Below are 6,566 nucleotides of genomic sequence, written 5' to 3' on the forward strand. Positions count from 1 at the left end.
TGACTCTCAGTGGGTGCGTGCTTTTTGGCTGACAGCTGACCAATTGGAACAACTCGCCTGCTGTGAATCGCGGGGACTAAAAAAGACGACGCGTTTCCTCTGCTGGACTGAACACACCTGTACGTAGGAGGAGAAGGCAGGGAAACATGAAATGGTTTTTATTCTGTGCAAAAAACACAAAGCTTTTCTACTGGCTCCACATTAAGATTACCTTCAGGTTTCTGTTTTTCTAAATGTTTATTTTTTAAGACAAGTTAACTGTGACATTTAAACAGAAGCTACTAGATCTGAAGGACCAGAAGGAGATGTAGAAGCAAAGTCCAGCCTGACGATCAGGTTGTACTAAAGCCACTCGAGCAAGGAGGAACGATTTCTGCAGCTGAGGACTCCGTCTGGTGGGAAAACAACATTCGCTGTTCTTAAAATGAGCGTAAAAGCACAGACTTTTATTTTGAAAAGGCCTTTCTGTCGACAGCCATCCTGAAGAAGAGTTTTATTTCTATCTGTTAATGTTTCTGCGTCCAGATAGAAGCTGAATGTCGGACGATTCCAGACGTTCAGCGTATTGATTTACCTTTACCTCTCTTATTCAGTCCAAGTGAATCAAGGCTCAGGCGAGTTGGTTGGAACATCACATAAACATGTGTGGGAAGCTAACTGTCAGAAAAAACATACGCATAAGTGTCTGAAATTTAGGTTACAGATAAAATGAAGCAGAATGATGAAATAGGGGTCCCTATGTCCTCCAGCAGTCTAAGCCTATAGCAGCATAACTATAGAGATAGCTCAGGATAACCTGAGCCACTCTAACTAGAAGCTTTATCAAAAAGGAAAGTTTTAAGCCTAGCCTTAAAAGTAGACAGGGTGTCTGCCTCACAGACTAAAACTGGTAGATGGTTCCACAGGAGAGGAGCCTGAGAACTAAAAGATCTGCCTCCCATTCTACTTTTAGAAGTTCTAGGAACCACTAGTAAACCTGCAGATTGAGAGCTAAGTGAGATGCAAATAAAGTTAGAACTTTATGAAAATCATATATTTACAGGTTTGAATCTATCGCAGAAGTGCCCCTACAAGAAATGAACACAATGAAACATTCATACATTTATTAGCATTTATTAACAGACGATTCCATTCGTCTTTACCCCAGAAAGCTGCTTCCGTTTTACGTTGATGATCGAAAACAGCTTTGAAGAAGATTTCATGATTTTGTCCAACATACTTTTAAAAGTATGTTGGATAAAATCATAAAGGCAGTCACTGCTGATTTAAACAAATAAAGAAAACTGAATCCTTTTTTTTTTTGCGTTGATCAGAGTTTCTAGGAACTCCTTATCCAGGACTTGCTGTTTACTTGGGGAATAAACACGACGTGACAAAGGCCCATTTGTTGCAGCTGCTGACTCATACATGCAGATTAGAGGTTTAGAAGAAAAAAAGGCTTCGTGCTCAAACGCGTGGAGCATAATAAACTTTGGGATTTTAGTCAGACATGAAGAACCAGGCTGAGCTTCTCACTAGCAAACAGATCAATCTTAAGTACAGTGGTGGCTCTGTGTTGCTGTGGGCCTTCCTGTATTAAAGATGGAGTCCTATAGAAAACATTATTTGGTCTTCTTAAGCCGGGCATACGTTCTGCGAATTTTTTAGATCATTGCACGCAGCTACAGCTCACACTGTGCGAGCTATGTTACCCGACGCTACACGATGCACGTTAAGGCTGAAAGTCGGCCTGATTGAAAAATTCTCGCAGGACTAGAAAATCAGCCCGAAAAGGGCAAAAAAAATCGTAGAGTGTATGCTAGCTTTAGTGCCGCCTTTGAAATCAAGCTGTCCCAGCCCCTTACCAGACTAATAAACTGCGTATACTTATATCAGCCACGCTATGGAGTTGGCTTACAGTCACTTTTTCTTTTTTTTGTAGTTTTTACGGCACTAGTGGCTTGTTTTTTCGACAGTAAAGGGGGTATGGGAGAGAGGACGCATGACGCATGAAAGTCAGCCCGATCTAAAAATTCTCTCACGACTGGAAAATCAGCCCGGAAAGGGCAACAAATCGTAGAGTGTACGCCCGGCTTTAGTGGAATCGCCATAGAAACGGTATCAACCTTCATCTGGCCCAGTTAAACGTTAGGAGGCTGAATGCTGCCCTGCTGCCACCTCATGTTTTATTTTAGTTTTTCCTGGGAGATTTCACTGCTCTGAAGGAAACTGTTTCATCGATAGGTCCTCCTACGGGTCTGTCTGTACCTGCAGGAAGACTCCTCAGATAATCGGGTCTCTGATTGGACCTGAGCTCACTTGTATTTGCAGGTGGAGGAATGAGTCATCTTCTTCAAGCAATGAAAGTTCACCCTGAGCTAAATCACTGCCACATCCTCACCCAGACTGGTGCTTCCTGTTAGCTTTCAGCTATCTGACAGACAGGTCCTGAAATTCCAAAAAAAATAAAATTAAAAACAATCCACTGGACTTTGTTTCTCTTCCATCCAGGAAGCTTTTTCAATTCAAAATGTCAGAAATAGCGTTGAGTTCCAGGTTTTATCCAGCAGCCCAACAAAGCCTGGTTTTAGTTTAGAAAACATGCAAATAGAAACGGATGAACGGGTCCCCCCCTTTGGAATGGGGGTCATTTGGTTTCTTTGTTAGCCTGCAATGCCCCATAACTGTCTATGTCTCTGAAAGGTCGTTAGAGGGAATTGTTGGGCTGGATGAATAGATGAGCCTGGAACTCAACACTATTTCTGATCATTTTAATTGAAAAAGCTTCCTGGATGGAAGAGAAATGTCTTCAAACTTGGAAACAAAGTCCAGAGGATTGTTTTTCATTTTCTTTTTTGTTTTATGGCTATGACCTGGATGACTGAGGACCTTCACCAGCGCACGTCCTAAACTCTGTTTGTCAGGCACTAAGAGACGCTTTGAAACGTTTGCTGATTAAAAATCATCTCAAGGTGCCAAAATTTCTTAAAATACTAAATAGTGAGGCTGAGAACACTAAAAGGAAAAACCAAGGAGACGGGAAGTGAGCTAAACGCCTGCTAACTTCTCTGCTGAAATGAAGCCTGTAAATGTAAACAGATCAGCTGACTGGCTGCTGATTGCATCACATAAACTTTAAAATAAAGTCATTTTGCAGCAAAATTCGGCCATGTTTGCCTCCTTAGACTAGAGGTTGTTTTTATGTGGTGAAGGAAACTTTCGCCTCTGAAGTTACTGAAGTTTTGCCTAAAATCACTGACTGCCGCTGCTTTAACAGCAGCTTTTTTATTTCAATCATTGTGAATTTCACTAAGAACCAGTAAAATGGATTATTTCTTTATTTTAAGTTGTGTAAGTGCAACATTCTGCAGAAGGAAAACCTGATTATAAAGGGGTCCTTAAAGGAAAAGTCCGGTCAGCAAGGAATAATCATTGGATCATTATTTATACCTGAACCTAACACGTTCACTGAGATTTAATGAATTTAGCCTTAATCAGAAAAATAATAATATCAGTTGCGATCTGGGAGCGGCCATTTTTGCCCAAATATAGTAGCCCCTCCCTCCTGCCATCTTCCAGCAGTGACGTCACGGTGCGGTAATCCTAGCGCCATTCTCCCCGCTTTACAAGCTAAATCAGTGGGAACTACTAGACACATCTGCAACCAACAACAATTATTGAAGATTTCCAGAGGACTTCACCATTGAAATTCACCAGAGCTATAGTGAAACTGACAATGCCCACGTGCATGGCAGCTGGATGCTGGAATACATCGGGGAAAAGTACTTTCAGACGTTTGGATTCTGATTATGAGCGGACTTTTCCTTTAATCAAAGCCATAGAACAGGATTACTAGAAGAAAATAAATCTGAATATTTTTCATTATTGTTGCTGTAAATATACTCAGCAATCTGCTCCAGTGATTAACTCTGATAGAAAATACTAACCAGGCTTCATTTTAACACTTAAGATTTCTCCTCTGCTGCATTTTTGTTTTCTGTAAACAAAACCATCCTCAGCTCAGTTTGCCAACGTTTTTTTTAGCCGTTCGGGCTAAACGAACCACAGAGTGGACCTTACATTATAAATCTTAATCTTGAATGAATATAATGTGTTTAATCAGCCAAATGTGCTTTATTCTTCCATCTGGGGGTTTTGTTTGGTTTATTGAACGCAGCTCTAATGTCCGTTAATCACAAATATCTGTTTTATTCTGACTTTTTATTTTTGGTCACTTCTTTGAAGAAAATGTCAACCTTTAGTATAATGTGTCATAAAATCAGACTTTTTTTTCTGAGTCAAAGTTTTGTTTTTGGTTTTTATTGATCAGATTTGGGTTTGGTGTTTTTATTCCTTTTGATCTTTTTTCTTTTTATCATGTGAATGGTTTGATCTTCTCCCACTGATTCTGGGTGATAACCGAAATATTAAAGTCCAGCTATATTTACAGTTTTTACTGAAAATTTAATCCATTTTATTGGACTATTCCTGTTTTTTTTTTTTGGGGGGGGGGGGGGGGGGGGGGGTTGTTTCTCACTGTAACCAGACATAAAAGTGAAGGAGTTGCACTTTAAAAATAAAGAAAAAAGCAAACAGGATTGATGATTATCTTTGAGCTGTAAATATGTTCAGCACAAACTGATGCTTCATTACGACGATGATTAACGGAAAGGATTCAGTGGTTAATAAAGCGCTAGCATTCATCCATCTGAGTCTGTCGCCTCTTTTATGTTTTATTTGTTCTCTTGTTATTTTTAATGTTAAAACTCTAAAGAATCAGTTTGTTTTTTCGCCTCTATATTCTCATATTAGACAAAACCAGGTATTTGAGGGATTTTATGTCATACCTAAACAGAGTAACATTGTTTAAATACTAGACACTAGTAGACACATCTGCAATCAACAACAATTATTGAAGATTTCCAGAGGACTTCACCATTGAAATTCACCAGAGCAAGGGTGTAACTTTGCGATAAAAGTTGGCGGGGACGCTCTATGGGTGGTGGCTGATGGACCTACAGCTACTCAACCCAAACACTTTCAATAGGGTTTATATTTTCCAAAAATGAGCTCAAACATCTATTTATTGAATGTTTTCCTATTGTTGAGAGAGAACCACAGTACTCTGATATTTATAGTTCTAGACAGATGCCTGCCTGTTTTAGTGCATTATTTTATAAAGGGCTCAAAAAGAAAGTATAAAAAATAAGGAATAACAGCCGATATCGATGCTAACATCAATATATCCTGCATCCCTAGAATGGACACAACTTCACTTCCATCCATCCATCCATGCATCAGTGATCATTCTCCTTTACAAGCAGCAAAATCTAATTTAGAAATGTGTCCCATGTGTCATTAACATCAAAGTCTGTTTATTGAACCTTATATTTCAAAAATCATTTATACACTGATTTGTATTATGTATGTATGTATTATTATTTTAAGTCTGTGTCCTGTGAGTCTGGCTGTCTTTGGGTTGCTGCACAGCTATTTCTGAGTCTCGTTTGAACTACAGAAGACAAAGAGATATGTTGAATGTTATTATAGTATTGCATATTTTTTCATGTAAACTTGTAGGTATATTTTATTGCATGTTTCATATCCCAGTAAATCTGTTTCACCTTTAAATCTGCAGCTGTCCTTAATTGCGTCTCTGCTCTGCTTAAAATCAGATTTATGAACCTGTCTACCAATATAATGATGCCAGAGAAAATCATTTTCAGGATCTCTAGAAGCTCTGCTGTTTGATTCTCTGTTCAATCAGAAAACAACAGATCTGTGTTCATTTTAATCTGTAATGAGTAATGGTCCTGAGAAGCCCAGCTTTTTAAACTCATATAAATGTTCAATCTGTATGTGTAACTAACAGATTTTTTTATCGGAGTATCGGAGTAGCTGCCAGTTAAAATTTGCTGAGTGCTGCTGCAAATTTATGTTAAAATGGCTGGCCATAATAGGTCAGACGAAACCGACTGTATCTTAAAACGGCTTGCCATAATAGGTCAGACGAAACCGACTGTATGTTAAAACGGCTTGCCATATGCTGTATCTCTTCTCATCCTCGTAGCGACTCTGTCCGCAGAGAATAGCGACCCCAAGTAATATGTCCCAAAGCGACAGATCCCATGATGTTTCACCGGCTTTTATATTTATTGAGCATTTATTTATTTATGTATTTATTTTTAAATATAGCAGAGTTGGTCCTCCATACTGGAGAGCAGCGGGAGAGAGAGGGAAAAAAACACGGACTGAAAACTCTATTAACTATGGAAGAAAAACAGTCTCATTGGAATCTGCCTTTTTTTTAACACTGAATTTTAAACACTGATTTTTTTTTTTTTTTTTTTTTTTTTAGAGATTTAATTCCTTGCACTCAATTTTATCTGGTAAAAATTCAGCTGCAAAAAATTACCTGTAGTAATATTTATTTTTAATTTTCCCAAATAAGTGATGATCATTTTAAACCCATCTGGAAATGATTGCAGGTTGCATTTAAAGGCCTTTTATCTCAGTTTGGTTATGATATTTGAGACCTACATCAAAATGAATAAAATATAAAAAGGGAGATGCCTTAAAATGCATTT

This window comes from Cyprinodon tularosa, unplaced genomic scaffold (assembly GCF_016077235.1).
Source record: "Cyprinodon tularosa strain WSP-4 unplaced genomic scaffold, ASM1607723v1 ctg152, whole genome shotgun sequence".
In the NCBI taxonomy this organism is placed as follows: domain Eukaryota; kingdom Metazoa; phylum Chordata; class Actinopteri; order Cyprinodontiformes; family Cyprinodontidae; genus Cyprinodon; species Cyprinodon tularosa.